This window comes from Mustelus asterias, chromosome 5, assembly GCF_964213995.1.
Source record: "Mustelus asterias chromosome 5, sMusAst1.hap1.1, whole genome shotgun sequence".
NCBI classification, from domain to species: Eukaryota; Metazoa; Chordata; class Chondrichthyes; order Carcharhiniformes; family Triakidae; genus Mustelus; species Mustelus asterias.
The window spans coordinates 29,463,819-29,479,821 of record NC_135805.1 but is presented as its reverse complement, the minus strand read 5'-3'; the positions used below and the strand labels follow the sequence as shown (position 1 = coordinate 29,479,821).

At 53.2% G+C, this 16,003-nt stretch overlaps 22 non-coding genes and 1 pseudogene across 22 annotated transcripts in view; all 23 read left to right on the top strand.

The window, feature by feature from the left end:
* The first annotated feature begins 211 nt into the window (after positions 1–211).
* On the top strand, positions 212–330 carry LOC144494285 (5S ribosomal RNA). The gene has a single exon (XR_013497908.1). It is a non-coding gene; the product is annotated as a 5S ribosomal RNA (ribosomal RNA).
* A 317-nt stretch (positions 331–647) lies between these two features.
* Positions 648–766, top strand: LOC144494284 (5S ribosomal RNA). The gene has a single exon (XR_013497907.1). It is a non-coding gene; the product is annotated as a 5S ribosomal RNA (ribosomal RNA).
* A 314-nt stretch (positions 767–1,080) lies between these two features.
* LOC144494283 (5S ribosomal RNA) lies at positions 1,081–1,199 on the top strand. Its single transcript, XR_013497906.1, has one exon. It is a non-coding gene; the product is annotated as a 5S ribosomal RNA (ribosomal RNA).
* A 919-nt stretch (positions 1,200–2,118) lies between these two features.
* Positions 2,119–2,227, top strand: LOC144494458 (5S ribosomal RNA; annotated as a pseudogene).
* Positions 2,228–2,546: 319 nt separating this feature from the next.
* LOC144494281 (5S ribosomal RNA) lies at positions 2,547–2,665 on the top strand. Its single transcript, XR_013497904.1, has one exon. It is a non-coding gene; the product is annotated as a 5S ribosomal RNA (ribosomal RNA).
* Positions 2,666–2,979: 314 nt separating this feature from the next.
* On the top strand, positions 2,980–3,098 carry LOC144494280 (5S ribosomal RNA). The gene has a single exon (XR_013497903.1). It is a non-coding gene; the product is annotated as a 5S ribosomal RNA (ribosomal RNA).
* A 919-nt stretch (positions 3,099–4,017) lies between these two features.
* Positions 4,018–4,136, top strand: LOC144494279 (5S ribosomal RNA). Its single transcript, XR_013497902.1, has one exon. It is a non-coding gene; the product is annotated as a 5S ribosomal RNA (ribosomal RNA).
* A 317-nt stretch (positions 4,137–4,453) lies between these two features.
* Positions 4,454–4,572, top strand: LOC144494278 (5S ribosomal RNA). The gene has a single exon (XR_013497901.1). It is a non-coding gene; the product is annotated as a 5S ribosomal RNA (ribosomal RNA).
* Positions 4,573–4,889: 317 nt separating this feature from the next.
* LOC144494277 (5S ribosomal RNA) lies at positions 4,890–5,008 on the top strand. The gene has a single exon (XR_013497900.1). It is a non-coding gene; the product is annotated as a 5S ribosomal RNA (ribosomal RNA).
* A 917-nt stretch (positions 5,009–5,925) lies between these two features.
* On the top strand, positions 5,926–6,044 carry LOC144494276 (5S ribosomal RNA). The gene has a single exon (XR_013497899.1). It is a non-coding gene; the product is annotated as a 5S ribosomal RNA (ribosomal RNA).
* A 317-nt stretch (positions 6,045–6,361) lies between these two features.
* Positions 6,362–6,480, top strand: LOC144494275 (5S ribosomal RNA). Its single transcript, XR_013497898.1, has one exon. It is a non-coding gene; the product is annotated as a 5S ribosomal RNA (ribosomal RNA).
* A 305-nt stretch (positions 6,481–6,785) lies between these two features.
* LOC144494274 (5S ribosomal RNA) lies at positions 6,786–6,904 on the top strand. Its single transcript, XR_013497897.1, has one exon. It is a non-coding gene; the product is annotated as a 5S ribosomal RNA (ribosomal RNA).
* A 934-nt stretch (positions 6,905–7,838) lies between these two features.
* Positions 7,839–7,957, top strand: LOC144494273 (5S ribosomal RNA). Its single transcript, XR_013497896.1, has one exon. It is a non-coding gene; the product is annotated as a 5S ribosomal RNA (ribosomal RNA).
* A 991-nt stretch (positions 7,958–8,948) lies between these two features.
* Positions 8,949–9,067, top strand: LOC144494271 (5S ribosomal RNA). The gene has a single exon (XR_013497895.1). It is a non-coding gene; the product is annotated as a 5S ribosomal RNA (ribosomal RNA).
* A 922-nt stretch (positions 9,068–9,989) lies between these two features.
* On the top strand, positions 9,990–10,108 carry LOC144494411 (5S ribosomal RNA). Its single transcript, XR_013498026.1, has one exon. It is a non-coding gene; the product is annotated as a 5S ribosomal RNA (ribosomal RNA).
* Positions 10,109–10,422: 314 nt separating this feature from the next.
* Positions 10,423–10,541, top strand: LOC144494269 (5S ribosomal RNA). Its single transcript, XR_013497893.1, has one exon. It is a non-coding gene; the product is annotated as a 5S ribosomal RNA (ribosomal RNA).
* A 317-nt stretch (positions 10,542–10,858) lies between these two features.
* LOC144494338 (5S ribosomal RNA) lies at positions 10,859–10,977 on the top strand. The gene has a single exon (XR_013497957.1). It is a non-coding gene; the product is annotated as a 5S ribosomal RNA (ribosomal RNA).
* A 922-nt stretch (positions 10,978–11,899) lies between these two features.
* LOC144494268 (5S ribosomal RNA) lies at positions 11,900–12,018 on the top strand. Its single transcript, XR_013497892.1, has one exon. It is a non-coding gene; the product is annotated as a 5S ribosomal RNA (ribosomal RNA).
* A 922-nt stretch (positions 12,019–12,940) lies between these two features.
* LOC144494410 (5S ribosomal RNA) lies at positions 12,941–13,059 on the top strand. The gene has a single exon (XR_013498025.1). It is a non-coding gene; the product is annotated as a 5S ribosomal RNA (ribosomal RNA).
* A 314-nt stretch (positions 13,060–13,373) lies between these two features.
* Positions 13,374–13,492, top strand: LOC144494267 (5S ribosomal RNA). The gene has a single exon (XR_013497891.1). It is a non-coding gene; the product is annotated as a 5S ribosomal RNA (ribosomal RNA).
* Positions 13,493–13,809: 317 nt separating this feature from the next.
* LOC144494337 (5S ribosomal RNA) lies at positions 13,810–13,928 on the top strand. The gene has a single exon (XR_013497956.1). It is a non-coding gene; the product is annotated as a 5S ribosomal RNA (ribosomal RNA).
* Positions 13,929–14,850: 922 nt separating this feature from the next.
* On the top strand, positions 14,851–14,969 carry LOC144494266 (5S ribosomal RNA). The gene has a single exon (XR_013497890.1). It is a non-coding gene; the product is annotated as a 5S ribosomal RNA (ribosomal RNA).
* A 922-nt stretch (positions 14,970–15,891) lies between these two features.
* LOC144494265 (5S ribosomal RNA) overlaps positions 15,892–16,003 on the top strand; it is a 119-nt gene continuing 7 nt past the window's right edge. Inside the window, exon 1 of the ribosomal RNA XR_013497889.1 lies at positions 15,892–16,003. This exon is cut by the window's right edge and continues 7 nt beyond it. This is a non-coding gene — a ribosomal RNA (5S ribosomal RNA).

The following is a 16,003-nucleotide window of genomic DNA, read 5'->3' as shown; positions in this document are numbered from 1 at the left end:
GCTGCTACGGTCTTGCCCCTTGGGCGCTGGCTGAGCTGAAAGACAACCACGCCTCGCAAGGATGTGAAAAGCGGCGAGAGGGAGAGAGAGCACAAAGGAGGAGGAGGAGGAGGAGGAGGAGGAGGAGAGAGGGAAAAGAATTGCCATGAGCGGCAAAGAAGAAGCGGCTGAGCTATGAGACTTGAATTAGCCAGAAAGCAGGGCAGTCAATGCCTACGGCCATACTAGTCTGAAAACGCCCGATCTCGTCTGATCTCGGAAGCTAAGCAGACTCAGGCCTGGTTAGTACTTGGATGGGAGACCGCCTGGGAATACCAGGTGCAGTAGGCTTTTGCTGCCAGCAGAGGCTGCCCACAACACACGGTCACCGCAGCCTCGGCCCAGAGGCAGGCAATCTTTTGGCTGCTCCCTCAGCCTGGCTTTGCCAGGACATTCAGCTGCTACGGTCTTGCCCCTTGGGCGCTGGCTGAGCTGAAAGACAACCACGCCTCGCAAGGATGTGAAAAGCGGCGAGAGGGAGAGAGAGCACAAAGGAGGAGGAGGAGGAGGAGGAGGAGGAGGAGAGAGGGAAAAGAATTGCCATGAGCGGCAAAGAAGAAGCGGCTGAGCTATGAGACTTGAATTAGCCAGAAAGCAGGGCAGTCAATGCCTACGGCCATACTAGTCTGAAAACGCCCGATCTCGTCTGATCTCGGAAGCTAAGCAGACTCAGGCCTGGTTAGTACTTGGATGGGAGACCGCCTGGGAATACCAGGTGCAGTAGGCTTTTGCTGCCAGCAGAGGCTGCCCACAGCACACGGTCACCGCAGCCTCGGCCCAGAGGCAGGCAATCTTTTGGCTGCTCCCTCAGCCTGGCTTTGCCAGGACATTCAGCTGCTACGGTCTTGCCCCTTGGGCGCTGGCTGAGCTGAAAGACAACCACGCCTCGCAAGGATGTGAAAAGCGGCGAGAGGGAGAGAGAGCACAAAGGAGGAGGAGGAGGAGGAGGAGGAGGAGAGAGGGAAAAGAATTGCCATGAGCGGCAAAGAAGAAGCGGCTGAGCTATGAGACTTGAATTAGCCAGAAAGCAGGCCAGTCAATGCCTACGGCCATACTAGTCTGAAAACGCCCGATCTCGTCTGATCTCGGAAGCTAAGCAGACTCAGGCCTGGTTAGTACTTGGATGGGAGACCGCCTGGGAATACCAGGTGCAGTAGGCTTTTGCTGCCAGCAGAGGCTGCCCACAACACACGGTCACCGCAGCCTCGGCCCAGAGGCAGGCAATCTTTTGGCTGCTCCCTCAGCCTGGCTTTGCCAGGACATTCAGCTGCTACGGTCTTGCCCCTTGGGTGCTTCCTCAGGTGAAAGACAGACAGGTGGCTGGTAAAGGCGGCTGAGGGACTTCAATGGTGCATTTTGGGAGATGTCAGACCAGCAGTATCTACCAAGAAGTGGGAAGCGGAAGGTCTGGTATCTCAGTGCATTTTGGGAAAACTCAGACAAGCAATATCCACCAAGAAGTGGGAAGTGGAAGGTCTGGTGTCTCAGTGCATTTTGGGAAAAGTCAGGCAAGCAATATCCACCAAGAAGTGGGAAGCGGAAGGTCTGATGTCACAGTGCATTTTGGGAAAAGTCAGGCAAGCAATATCCACCAAGAAGTGGGAAGCGGAAGGTCTGATGTCACAGAGTGGTTATCCCCAAACACTACATTAGTGTTTCCCTCCCTCCCTCCTCCTCTGACCAAAAAAAAAAGGCCACTGTGAGAAGGTAAAAGTGAAGGGAAGAGTTTTAAAATTTTTTTGAAAATCATTCAAATGGTGCTTGAAATGTCAGTGATTGGGATTAAGTATTGCACGTGAGAGATGTGGGAGATCCGTGCAGCTTCTAGCGTCTCGGATGACTACGTCTGCTGCTACATTCAACGACATTCAGCTGCTACGGTCTTGCCCCTTGGGCGCTGGCTGAGCTGAAAGACAACCACGCCTCGCAAGGATGTGAAAAGCGGCGAGAGGGAGAGAGAGCACAAAGGAGGAGGAGGAGGAGGAGGAGGAGGAGAGAGGGAAAAGAATTGCCATGAGCGGCAAAGAAGAAGCGGCTGAGCTATGAGACTTGAATTAGCCAGAAAGCAGGGCAGTCAATGCCTACGGCCATACTAGTCTGAAAACGCCTGATCTCGGAAGCTAAGCAGACTCAGGCCTGGTTAGTACTTGGATGGGAGACAGCCTGGGAATACCAGGTGCAGTAGGCTTTTGCTGCCAGCAGAGGCTGCCCACAACACACGGTCACCGCAGCCTCGGCCCAGAGGCAGGCAATCTTTTGGCTGCTCCCTCAGCCTGGCTTTGCCAGGACATTCAGCTGCTACGGTCTTGCCCCTTGGGCGCTGGCTGAGCTGAAAGACAACCACGCCTCGCAAGGATGTGAAAAGCGGCGAGAGGGAGAGAGAGCACAAAGGAGGAGGAGGAGGAGGAGGAGGAGGAGGAGGAGAGAGGAAAAGAATTGCCATGAGCGGCAAAGAAGAAGCGGCTGAGCTATGAGACTTGAATTAGCCAGAAAGCAGGGCAGTCAATGCCTACGGCCATACTAGTCTGAAAACGCCCGATCTCGTCTGATCTCGGAAGCTAAGCAGACTCAGGCCTGGTTAGTACTTGGATGGGAGACCGCCTGGGAATACCAGGTGCAGTAGGCTTTTGCTGCCAGCAGAGGCTGCCCACAACACACGGTCACCGCAGCCTCGGCCCAGAGGCAGGCAATCTTTTGGCTGCTCCCTCAGCCTGGCTTTGCCAGGACATTCAGCTGCTACGGTCTTGCCCCTTGGGCGCTGGCTGAGCTGAAAGACAACCACGCCTCGCAAGGATGTGAAAAGCGGCGAGAGGGAGAGAGAGCACAAAGGAGGAGGAGGAGGAGGAGGAGGAGGAGAGAGGGAAAAGAATTGCCATGAGCGGCAAAGAAGAAGCGGCTGAGCTATGAGACTTGAATTAGCCAGAAAGCAGGGCAGTCAATGCCTACGGCCATACTAGTCTGAAAACGCCCGATCTCGTCTGATCTCGGAAGCTAAGCAGACTCAGGCCTGGTTAGTACTTGGATGGGAGACCGCCTGGGAATACCAGGTGCAGTAGGCTTTTGCTGCCAGCAGAGGCTGCCCACAACACACGGTCACCGCAGCCTCGGCCCAGAGGCAGGCAATCTTTTGGCTGCTCCCTCAGCCTGGCTTTGCCAGGACATTCAGCTGCTACGGTCTTGCCCCTTGGGTGCTTCCTCAGGTGAAAGACAGACAGGTGGCTGGTAAAGGCGGCTGAGGGACTTCAATGGTGCATTTTGGGAGATGTCAGACCAGCAGTATCTACCAAGAAGTGGGAAGCGGAAGGTCTGGTATCTCAGTGCATTTTGGGAAAACTCAGACAAGCAATATCCACCAAGAAGTGGGAAGTGGAAGGTCTGGTGTCTCAGTGCATTTTGGGAAAAGTCAGGCAAGCAATATCCACCAAGAAGTGGGAAGCGGAAGGTCTGATGTCACAGTGCATTTTGGGAAAAGTCAGGCAAGCAATATCCACCAAGAAGTGGGAAGCGGAAGGTCTGATGTCACAGAGTGGTTATCCCCAAACACTACATTAGTGTTTCCCTCCCTCCCTCCTCCTCTGACCAAAAAAAAAAGGCCACTGTGAGAAGGTAAAAGTGAAGGGAAGAGTTTTAAAATTTTTTTGAAAATCATTCAAATGGTGCTTGAAATGTCAGTGATTGGGATTAAGTATTGCACGTGAGAGATGTGGGAGATCCGTGCAGCTTCTAGCGTCTCGGATGACTACGTCTGCTGCTACATTCAACGACATTCAGCTGCTACGGTCTTGCCCCTTGGGCGCTGGCTGAGCTGAAAGACAACCACGCCTCGCAAGGATGTGAAAAGCGGCGAGAGGGAGAGAGAGCACAAAGGAGGAGGAGGAGGAGGAGGAGGAGGAGAGAGGGAAAAGAATTGCCATGAGCGGCAAAGAAGAAGCGGCTGAGCTATGAGACTTGAATTAGCCAGAAAGCAGGGCAGTCAATGCCTACGGCCATACTAGTCTGAAAACGCCCGATCTCGTCTGATCTCGGAAGCTAAGCAGACTCAGGCCTGGTTAGTACTTGGATGGGAGACCGCCTGGGAATACCAGGTGCAGTAGGCTTTTGCTGCCAGCAGAGGCTGCCCACAACACACGGTCACCGCAGCCTCGGCCCAGAGGCAGGCAATCTTTTGGCTGCTCCCTCAGCCTGGCTTTGCCAGGACATTCAGCTGCTACGGTCTTGCCCCTTGGGCGCTGGCTGAGCTGAAAGACAACCACGCCTCGCAAGGATGTGAAAAGCGGCGAGAGGGAGAGAGAGCACAAAGGAGGAGGAGGAGGAGGAGGAGGAGGAGGAGAGAGGGAAAAGAATTGCCATGAGCGGCAAAGAAGAAGCGGCTGAGCTATGAGACTTGAATTAGCCAGAAAGCAGGGCAGTCAATGCCTACGGCCATACTAGTCTGAAAACGCCCGATCTCGTCTGATCTCGGAAGCTAAGCAGACTCAGGCCTGGTTAGTACTTGGATGGGAGACCGCCTGGGAATACCAGGTGCAGTAGGCTTTTGCTGCCAGCAGAGGCTGCCCACAACACACGGTCACCGCAGCCTCGGCCCAGAGGCAGGCAATCTTTTGGCTGCTCCCTCAGCCTGGCTTTGCCAGGACATTCAGCTGCTACGGTCTTGCCCCTTGGGCGCTGGCTGAGCTGAAAGACAACCACGCCTCGCAAGGATGTGAAAAGCGGCGAGAGGGAGAGAGAGCACAAAGGAGGAGGAGGAGGAGGAGGAGGAGGAGGAGAGAGGGAAAAGAATTGCCATGAGCGGCAAAGAAGAAGCGGCTGAGCTATGAGACTTGAATTAGCCAGAAAGCAGGGCAGTCAATGCCTACGGCCATACTAGTCTGAAAACGCCCGATCTCGTCTGATCTCGGAAGCTAAGCAGACTCAGGCCTGGTTAGTACTTGGATGGGAGACCGCCTGGGAATACCAGGTGCAGTAGGCTTTTGCTGCCAGCAGAGGCTGCCCACAGCACACGGTCACCGCAGCCTCGGCCCAGAGGCAGGCAATCTTTTGGCTGCTCCCTCAGCCTGGCTTTGCCAGGACATTCAGCTGCTACGGTCTTGCCCCTTGGGTGCTCTCAGGTGAAAGACAGACAGGTGGCTGGTAAAGGCGGCTGAGGGACTTCAATGGTGCATTTTGGGAGATGTCAGACCAGCAGTATCTACCAAGAAGTGGGAAGCGGAAGGTCTGGTATCTCAGTGCATTTTGGGAAAACTCAGACAAGCAATATCCACCAAGAAGTGGGAAGTGGAAGGTCTGGTGTCTCAGTGCATTTTGGGAAAAGTCAGGCAAGCAATATCCACCAAGAAGTGGGAAGCGGAAGGTCTGATGTCACAGTGCATTTTGGGAAAAGTCAGGCAAGCAATATCCACCAAGAAGTGGGAAGCGGAAGGTCTGATGTCACAGAGTGGTTATCCCCAAACACTACATTAGTGTTTCCCTCCCTCCCTCCTCCTCTGACCAAAAAAAAAAGGCCACTGTGAGAAGGTAAAAGTGAAGGGAAGAGTTTTAAAATTTTTTTGAAAATCATTCAAATGGTGCTTGAAATGTCAGTGATTGGGATTAAGTATTGCACGTGAGAGATGTGGGAGATCCGTGCAGCTTCTAGCGTCTCGGATGACTACGTCTGCTGCTACATTCAACGACATTCAGCTGCTACGGTCTTGCCCCTTGGGCGCTGGCTGAGCTGAAAGACAACCACGCCTCGCAAGGATGTGAAAAGCGGCGAGAGGGAGAGAGAGCACAAAGGAGGAGGAGGAGGAGGAGGAGGAGGAGAGAGGGAAAAGAATTGCCATGAGCGGCAAAGAAGAAGCGGCTGAGCTATGAGACTTGAATTAGCCAGAAAGCAGGGCAGTCAATGCCTACGGCCATACTAGTCTGAAAACGCCCGATCTCGTCTGATCTCGGAAGCTAAGCAGACTCAGGCCTGGTTAGTACTTGGATGGGAGACCGCCTGGGAATACCAGGTGCAGTAGGCTTTTGCTGCCAGCAGAGGCTGCCCACAACACACGGTCACCGCAGCCTCGGCCCAGAGGCAGGCAATCTTTTGGCTGCTCCCTCAGCCTGGCTTTGCCAGGACATTCAGCTGCTACGGTCTTGCCCCTTGGGCGCTGGCTGAGCTGAAAGACAACCACGCCTCGCAAGGATGTGAAAAGCGGCGAGAGGGAGAGAGAGCACAAAGGAGGAGGAGGAGGAGGAGGAGGAGGAGGAGAGAGGGAAAAGAATTGCCATGAGCGGCAAAGAAGAAGCGGCTGAGCTATGAGACTTGAATTAGCCAGAAAGCAGGGCAGTCAATGCCTACGGCCATACTAGTCTGAAAACGCCCGATCTCGTCTGATCTCGGAAGCTAAGCAGACTCAGGCCTGGTTAGTACTTGGATGGGAGACCGCCTGGGAATACCAGGTGCAGTAGGCTTTTGCTGCCAGCAGAGGCTGCCCACAACACACGGTCACCGCAGCCTCGGCCCAGAGGCAGGCAATCTTTTGGCTGCTCCCTCAGCCTGGCTTTGCCAGGACATTCAGCTGCTACGGTCTTGCCCCTTGGGCGCTGGCTGAGCTGAAAGACAACCACGCCTCGCAAGGATGTGAAAAGCGGCGAGAGGGAGAGAGAGCACAAAGGAGGAGGAGGAGGAGGAGAGAGGGAAAAGAATTGCCATGAGCGGCAAAGAAGAAGCGGCTGAGCTATGAGACTTGAATTAGCCAGAAAGCAGGGCAGTCAATGCCTACGGCCATACTAGTCTGAAAACGCCCGATCTCGTCTGATCTCGGAAGCTAAGCAGACTCAGGCCTGGTTAGTACTTGGATGGGAGACCGCCTGGGAATACCAGGTGCAGTAGGCTTTTGCTGCCAGCAGAGGCTGCCCACAACACACGGTCACCGCAGCCTCGGCCCAGAGGCAGGCAATCTTTTGGCTGCTCCCTCAGCCTGGCTTTGCCAGGACATTCAGCTGCTACGGTCTTGCCCCTTGGGTGCTTCCTCAGGTGAAAGACAGACAGGTGGCTGGTAAAGGCGGCTGAGGGACTTCAATGGTGCATTTTGGGAGATGTCAGACCAGCAGTATCTACCAAGAAGTGGGAAGCGGAAGGTCTGGTATCTCAGTGCATTTTGGGAAAACTCAGACAAGCAATATCCACCAAGAAGTGGGAAGTGGAAGGTCTGGTGTCTCAGTGCATTTTGGGAAAAGTCAGGCAAGCAATATCCACCAAGAAGTGGGAAGCGGAAGGTCTGATGTCACAGTGCATTTTGGGAAAAGTCAGGCAAGCAATATCCACCAAGAAGTGGGAAGCGGAAGGTCTGATGTCACAGAGTGGTTATCCCCAAACACTACATTAGTGTTTCCCTCCCTCCCTCCTCCTCTGACCAAAAAAAAAAGGCCACTGTGAGAAGGTAAAAGTGAAGGGAAGAGTTTTAAAATTTTTTTGAAAATCATTCAAATGGTGCTTGAAATGTCAGTGATTGGGATTAAGTATTGCACGTGAGAGATGTGGGAGATCCGTGCAGCTTCTAGCGTCTCGGATGACTACGTCTGCTGCTACATTCAACGACATTCAGCTGCTACGGTCTTGCCCCTTGGGCGCTGGCTGAGCTGAAAGACAACCACGCCTCGCAAGGATGTGAAAAGCGGCGAGAGGGAGAGAGAGCACAAAGGAGGAGGAGGAGGAGGAGGAGGAGGAGGAGGAGGAGGAGGAGAGAGGGAAAAGAATTGCCATGAGCGGCAAAGAAGAAGCGGCTGAGCTATGAGACTTGAATTAGCCAGAAAGCAGGGCAGTCAATGCCTACGGCCATACTAGTCTGAAAACGCCCGATCTCGTCTGATCTCGGAAGCTAAGCAGACTCAGGCCTGGTTAGTACTTGGATGGGAGACCGCCTGGGAATACCAGGTGCAGTAGGCTTTTGCTGCCAGCAGAGGCTGCCCACAACACACGGTCACCGCAGCCTCGGCCCAGAGGCAGGCAATCTTTTGGCTGCTCCCTCAGCCTGGCTTTGCCAGGACATTCAGCTGCTACGGTCTTGCCCCTTGGGTGCTTCCTCAGGTGAAAGACAGACAGGTGGCTGGTAAAGGCGGCTGAGGGACTTCAATGGTGCATTTTGGGAGATGTCAGACCAGCAGTATCTACCAAGAAGTGGGAAGCGGAAGGTCTGGTATCTCAGTGCATTTTGGGAAAACTCAGACAAGCAATATCCACCAAGAAGTGGGAAGTGGAAGGTCTGGTGTCTCAGTGCATTTTGGGAAAAGTCAGGCAAGCAATATCCACCAAGAAGTGGGAAGCGGAAGGTCTGATGTCACAGTGCATTTTGGGAAAAGTCAGGCAAGCAATATCCACCAAGAAGTGGGAAGCGGAAGGTCTGATGTCACAGTGCATTTTGGGAAAAGTCAGGCAAGCAATATCCACCAAGAAGTGGGAAGCGGAAGGTCTGATGTCACAGAGTGGTTATCCCCAAACACTACATTAGTGTTTCCCTCCCTCCCTCCTCCTCTGACCAAAAAAAAAAGGCCACTGTGAGAAGGTAAAAGTGAAGGGAAGAGTTTTAAAATTTTTTTGAAAATCATTCAAATGGTGCTTGAAATGTCAGTGATTGGGATTAAGTATTGCACGTGAGAGATGTGGGAGATCCGTGCAGCTTCTAGCGTCTCGGATGACTACGTCTGCTGCTACATTCAACGACATTCAGCTGCTACGGTCTTGCCCCTTGGGCGCTGGCTGAGCTGAAAGACAACCACGCCTCGCAAGGATGTGAAAAGCGGCGAGAGGGAGAGAGAGCACAAAGGAGGAGGAGGAGGAGGAGGAGGAGGAGGAGAGAGGGAAAAGAATTGCCATGAGCGGCAAAGAAGAAGCGGCTGAGCTATGAGACTTGAATTAGCCAGAAAGCAGGGCAGTCAATGCCTACGGCCATACTAGTCTGAAAACGCCCGATCTCGTCTGATCTCGGAAGCTAAGCAGACTCAGGCCTGGTTAGTACTTGGATGGGAGACCGCCTGGGAATACCAGGTGCAGTAGGCTTTTGCTGCCAGCAGAGGCTGCCCACAACACACGGTCACCGCAGCCTCGGCCCAGAGGCAGGCAATCTTTTGGCTGCTCCCTCAGCCTGGCTTTGCCAGGACATTCAGCTGCTACGGTCTTGCCCCTTGGGTGCTTCCTCAGGTGAAAGACAGACAGGTGGCTGGTAAAGGCGGCTGAGGGACTTCAATGGTGCATTTTGGGAGATGTCAGACCAGCAGTATCTACCAAGAAGTGGGAAGCGGAAGGTCTGGTATCTCAGTGCATTTTGGGAAAACTCAGACAAGCAATATCCACCAAGAAGTGGGAAGTGGAAGGTCTGGTGTCTCAGTGCATTTTGGGAAAAGTCAGGCAAGCAATATCCACCAAGAAGTGGGAAGCGGAAGGTCTGATGTCACAGTGCATTTTGGGAAAAGTCAGGCAAGCAATATCCACCAAGAAGTGGGAAGCGGAAGGTCTGATGTCACAGAGTGGTTATCCCCAAACACTACATTAGTGTTTCCCTCCCTCCCTCCTCCTCTGACCAAAAAAAAAAGGCCACTGTGAGAAGGTAAAAGTGAAGGGAAGAGTTTTAAAATTTTTTTGAAAATCATTCAAATGGTGCTTGAAATGTCAGTGATTGGGATTAAGTATTGCACGTGAGAGATGTGGGAGATCCGTGCAGCTTCTAGCGTCTCGGATGACTACGTCTGCTGCTACATTCAACGACATTCAGCTGCTACGGTCTTGCCCCTTGGGCGCTGGCTGAGCTGAAAGACAACCACGCCTCGCAAGGATGTGAAAAGCGGCGAGAGGGAGAGAGAGCACAAAGGAGGAGGAGGAGGAGGAGGAGGAGGAGGAGAGAGGGAAAAGAATTGCCATGAGCGGCAAAGAAGAAGCGGCTGAGCTATGAGACTTGAATTAGCCAGAAAGCAGGGAAGTCAATGCCTACGGCCATACTAGTCTGAAAACGCCCGATCTCGTCTGATCTCGGAAGCTAAGCAGACTCAGGCCTGGTTAGTACTTGGATGGGAGACAGCCTGGGAATACCAGGTGCAGTAGGCTTTTGCTGCCAGCAGAGGCTGCCCACAACACACGGTCACCGCAGCCTCGGCCCAGAGGCAGGCAATCTTTTGGCTGCTCCCTCAGCCTGGCTTTGCCAGGACATTCAGCTGCTACGGTCTTGCCCCTTGGGCGCTGGCTGAGCTGAAAGACAACCACGCCTCGCAAGGATGTGAAAAGCGGCGAGAGGGAGAGAGAGCACAAAGGAGGAGGAGGAGGAGGAGGAGGAGGAGAGAGGGAAAAGAATTGCCATGAGCGGCAAAGAAGAAGCGGCTGAGCTATGAGACTTGAATTAGCCAGAAAGCAGGGCAGTCAATGCCTACGGCCATACTAGTCTGAAAACGCCCGATCTCGTCTGATCTCGGAAGCTAAGCAGACTCAGGCCTGGTTAGTACTTGGATGGGAGACCGCCTGGGAATACCAGGTGCAGTAGGCTTTTGCTGCCAGCAGAGGCTGCCCACAACACACGGTCACCGCAGCCTCGGCCCAGAGGCAGGCAATCTTTTGGCTGCTCCCTCAGCCTGGCTTTGCCAGGACATTCAGCTGCTACGGTCTTGCCCCTTGGGCGCTGGCTGAGCTGAAAGACAACCACGCCTCGCAAGGATGTGAAAAGCGGCGAGAGGGAGAGAGAGCACAAAGGAGGAGGAGGAGGAGGAGGAGGAGGAGGAGAGAGGGAAAAGAATTGCCATGAGCGGCAAAGAAGAAGCGGCTGAGCTATGAGACTTGAATTAGCCAGAAAGCAGGGCAGTCAATGCCTACGGCCATACTAGTCTGAAAACGCCCGATCTCGTCTGATCTCGGAAGCTAAGCAGACTCAGGCCTGGTTAGTACTTGGACGGGAGACCGCCTGGGAATACCAGGTGCAGTAGGCTTTTGCTGCCAGCAGAGGCTGCCCACAACACACGGTCACCGCAGCCTCGGCCCAGAGGCAGGCAATCTTTTGGCTGCTCCCTCAGCCTGGCTTTGCCAGGACATTCAGCTGCTACGGTCTTGCCCCTTGGGTGCTTCCTCAGGTGAAAGACAGACAGGTGGCTGGTAAAGGCGGCTGAGGGACTTCAATGGTGCATTTTGGGAGATGTCAGACCAGCAGTATCTACCAAGAAGTGGGAAGCGGAAGGTCTGGTATCTCAGTGCATTTTGGGAAAACTCAGACAAGCAATATCCACCAAGAAGTGGGAAGTGGAAGGTCTGGTGTCTCAGTGCATTTTGGGAAAAGTCAGGCAAGCAATATCCACCAAGAAGTGGGAAGCGGAAGGTCTGATGTCACAGTGCATTTTGGGAAAAGTCAGGCAAGCAATATCCACCAAGAAGTGGGAAGCGGAAGGTCTGATGTCACAGAGTGGTTATCCCCAAACACTACATTAGTGTTTCCCTCCCTCCCTCCTCCTCTGACCAAAAAAAAAAGGCCACTGTGAGAAGGTAAAAGTGAAGGGAAGAGTTTTAAAATTTTTTTGAAAATCATTCAAATGGTGCTTGAAATGTCAGTGATTGGGATTAAGTATTGCACGTGAGAGATGTGGGAGATCCGTGCAGCTTCTAGCGTCTCGGATGACTACGTCTGCTGCTACATTCAACGACATTCAGCTGCTACGGTCTTGCCCCTTGGGCGCTGGCTGAGCTGAAAGACAACCACGCCTCGCAAGGATGTGAAAAGCGGCGAGAGGGAGAGAGAGCACAAAGGAGGAGGAGGAGGAGGAGGAGGAGGAGGAGAGAGGGAAAAGAATTGCCATGAGCGGCAAAGAAGAAGCGGCTGAGCTATGAGACTTGAATTAGCCAGAAAGCAGGGCAGTCAATGCCTACGGCCATACTAGTCTGAAAACGCCCGATCTCGTCTGATCTCGGAAGCTAAGCAGACTCAGGCCTGGTTAGTACTTGGATGGGAGACCGCCTGGGAATACCAGGTGCAGTAGGCTTTTGCTGCCAGCAGAGGCTGCCCACAACACACGGTCACCGCAGCCTCGGCCCAGAGGCAGGCAATCTTTTGGCTGCTCCCTCAGCCTGGCTTTGCCAGGACATTCAGCTGCTACGGTCTTGCCCCTTGGGTGCTTCCTCAGGTGAAAGACAGACAGGTGGCTGGTAAAGGCGGCTGAGGGACTTCAATGGTGCATTTTGGGAGATGTCAGACCAGCAGTATCTACCAAGAAGTGGGAAGCGGAAGGTCTGGTATCTCAGTGCATTTTGGGAAAACTCAGACAAGCAATATCCACCAAGAAGTGGGAAGTGGAAGGTCTGGTGTCTCAGTGCATTTTGGGAAAAGTCAGGCAAGCAATATCCACCAAGAAGTGGGAAGCGGAAGGTCTGATGTCACAGTGCATTTTGGGAAAAGTCAGGCAAGCAATATCCACCAAGAAGTGGGAAGCGGAAGGTCTGATGTCACAGAGTGGTTATCCCCAAACACTACATTAGTGTTTCCCTCCCTCCCTCCTCCTCTGACCAAAAAAAAAAGGCCACTGTGAGAAGGTAAAAGTGAAGGGAAGAGTTTTAAAATTTTTTTGAAAATCATTCAAATGGTGCTTGAAATGTCAGTGATTGGGATTAAGTATTGCACGTGAGAGATGTGGGAGATCCGTGCAGCTTCTAGCGTCTCGGATGACTACGTCTGCTGCTACATTCAACGACATTCAGCTGCTACGGTCTTGCCCCTTGGGCGCTGGCTGAGCTGAAAGACAACCACGCCTCGCAAGGATGTGAAAAGCGGCGAGAGGGAGAGAGAGCACAAAGGAGGAGGAGGAGGAGGAGGAGGAGGAGGAGAGAGGGAAAAGAATTGCCATGAGCGGCAAAGAAGAAGCGGCTGAGCTATGAGACTTGAATTAGCCAGAAAGCAGGGAAGTCAATGCCTACGGCCATACTAGTCTGAAAACGCCCGATCTCGTCTGATCTCGGAAGCTAAGCAGACTCAGGCCTGGTTAGTACTTGGATGGGAGACAGCCTGGGAATACCAGGTGCAGTAGGCTTTTGCTGCCAGCAGAGGCTGCCCACAACACACGGTCACCGCAGCCTCGGCCCAGAGGCAGGCAATCTTTTGGCTGCTCCCTCAGCCTGGCTTTGCCAGGACATTCAGCTGCTACGGTCTTGCCCCTTGGGCGCTGGCTGAGCTGAAAGACAACCACGCCTCGCAAGGATGTGAAAAGCGGCGAGAGGGAGAGAGAGCACAAAGGAGGAGGAGGAGGAGGAGGAGGAGGAGAGAGGGAAAAGAATTGCCATGAGCGGCAAAGAAGAAGCGGCTGAGCTATGAGACTTGAATTAGCCAGAAAGCAGGGCAGTCAATGCCTACGGCCATACTAGTCTGAAAACGCCCGATCTCGTCTGATCTCGGAAGCTAAGCAGACTCAGGCCTGGTTAGTACTTGGATGGGAGACCGCCTGGGAATACCAGGTGCAGTAGGCTTTTGCTGCCAGCAGAGGCTGCCCACAACACACGGTCACCGCAGCCTCGGCCCAGAGGCAGGCAATCTTTTGGCTGCTCCCTCAGCCTGGCTTTGCCAGGACATTCAGCTGCTACGGTCTTGCCCCTTGGGCGCTGGCTGAGCTGAAAGACAACCACGCCTCGCAAGGATGTGAAAAGCGGCGAGAGGGAGAGAGAGCACAAAGGAGGAGGAGGAGGAGGAGGAGGAGGAGGAGAGAGGGAAAAGAATTGCCATGAGCGGCAAAGAAGAAGCGGCTGAGCTATGAGACTTGAATTAGCCAGAAAGCAGGGCAGTCAATGCCTACGGCCATACTAGTCTGAAAACGCCCGATCTCGTCTGATCTCGGAAGCTAAGCAGACTCAGGCCTGGTTAGTACTTGGACGGGAGACCGCCTGGGAATACCAGGTGCAGTAGGCTTTTGCTGCCAGCAGAGGCTGCCCACAACACACGGTCACCGCAGCCTCGGCCCAGAGGCAGGCAATCTTTTGGCTGCTCCCTCAGCCTGGCTTTGCCAGGACATTCAGCTGCTACGGTCTTGCCCCTTGGGTGCTTCCTCAGGTGAAAGACAGACAGGTGGCTGGTAAAGGCGGCTGAGGGACTTCAATGGTGCATTTTGGGAGATGTCAGACCAGCAGTATCTACCAAGAAGTGGGAAGCGGAAGGTCTGGTATCTCAGTGCATTTTGGGAAAACTCAGACAAGCAATATCCACCAAGAAGTGGGAAGTGGAAGGTCTGGTGTCTCAGTGCATTTTGGGAAAAGTCAGGCAAGCAATATCCACCAAGAAGTGGGAAGCGGAAGGTCTGATGTCACAGTGCATTTTGGGAAAAGTCAGGCAAGCAATATCCACCAAGAAGTGGGAAGCGGAAGGTCTGATGTCACAGAGTGGTTATCCCCAAACACTACATTAGTGTTTCCCTCCCTCCCTCCTCCTCTGACCAAAAAAAAAAGGCCACTGTGAGAAGGTAAAAGTGAAGGGAAGAGTTTTAAAATTTTTTTGAAAATCATTCAAATGGTGCTTGAAATGTCAGTGATTGGGATTAAGTATTGCACGTGAGAGATGTGGGAGATCCGTGCAGCTTCTAGCGTCTCGGATGACTACGTCTGCTGCTACATTCAACGACATTCAGCTGCTACGGTCTTGCCCCTTGGGCGCTGGCTGAGCTGAAAGACAACCACGCCTCGCAAGGATGTGAAAAGCGGCGAGAGGGAGAGAGAGCACAAAGGAGGAGGAGGAGGAGGAGGAGGAGGAGGAGAGAGGGAAAAGAATTGCCATGAGCGGCAAAGAAGAAGCGGCTGAGCTATGAGACTTGAATTAGCCAGAAAGCAGGGCAGTCAATGCCTACGGCCATACTAGTCTGAAAACGCCCGATCTCGTCTGATCTCGGAAGCTAAGCAGACTCAGGCCTGGTTAGTACTTGGATGGGAGACCGCCTGGGAATACCAGGTGCAGTAGGCTTTTGCTGCCAGCAGAGGCTGCCCACAACACACGGTCACCGCAGCCTCGGCCCAGAGGCAGGCAATCTTTTGGCTGCTCCCTCAGCCTGGCTTTGCCAGGACATTCAGCTGCTACGGTCTTGCCCCTTGGGTGCTTCCTCAGGTGAAAGACAGACAGGTGGCTGGTAAAGGCGGCTGAGGGACTTCAATGGTGCATTTTGGGAGATGTCAGACCAGCAGTATCTACCAAGAAGTGGGAAGCGGAAGGTCTGGTATCTCAGTGCATTTTGGGAAAACTCAGACAAGCAATATCCACCAAGAAGTGGGAAGTGGAAGGTCTGGTGTCTCAGTGCATTTTGGGAAAAGTCAGGCAAGCAATATCCACCAAGAAGTGGGAAGCGGAAGGTCTGATGTCACAGTGCATTTTGGGAAAAGTCAGGCAAGCAATATCCACCAAGAAGTGGGAAGCGGAAGGTCTGATGTCACAGAGTGGTTATCCCCAAACACTACATTAGTGTTTCCCTCCCTCCCTCCTCCTCTGACCAAAAAAAAAAGGCCACTGTGAGAAGGTAAAAGTGAAGGGAAGAGTTTTAAAATTTTTTTGAAAATCATTCAAATGGTGCTTGAAATGTCAGTGATTGGGATTAAGTATTGCACGTGAGAGATGTGGGAGATCCGTGCAGCTTCTAGCGTCTCGGATGACTACGTCTGCTGCTACATTCAACGACATTCAGCTGCTACGGTCTTGCCCCTTGGGCGCTGGCTGAGCTGAAAGACAACCACGCCTCGCAAGGATGTGAAAAGCGGCGAGAGGGAGAGAGAGCACAAAGGAGGAGGAGGAGGAGGAGGAGGAGGAGGAGAGAGGGAAAAGAATTGCCATGAGCGGCAAAGAAGAAGCGGCTGAGCTATGAGACTTGAATTAGCCAGAAAGCAGGGCAGTCAATGCCTACGGCCATACTAGTCTGAAAACGCCCGATCTCGTCTGATCTCGGAAGCTAAGCAGACTCAGGCCTGGTTAGTACTTGGATGGGAGACCGCCTGGGAATACCAGGTGCA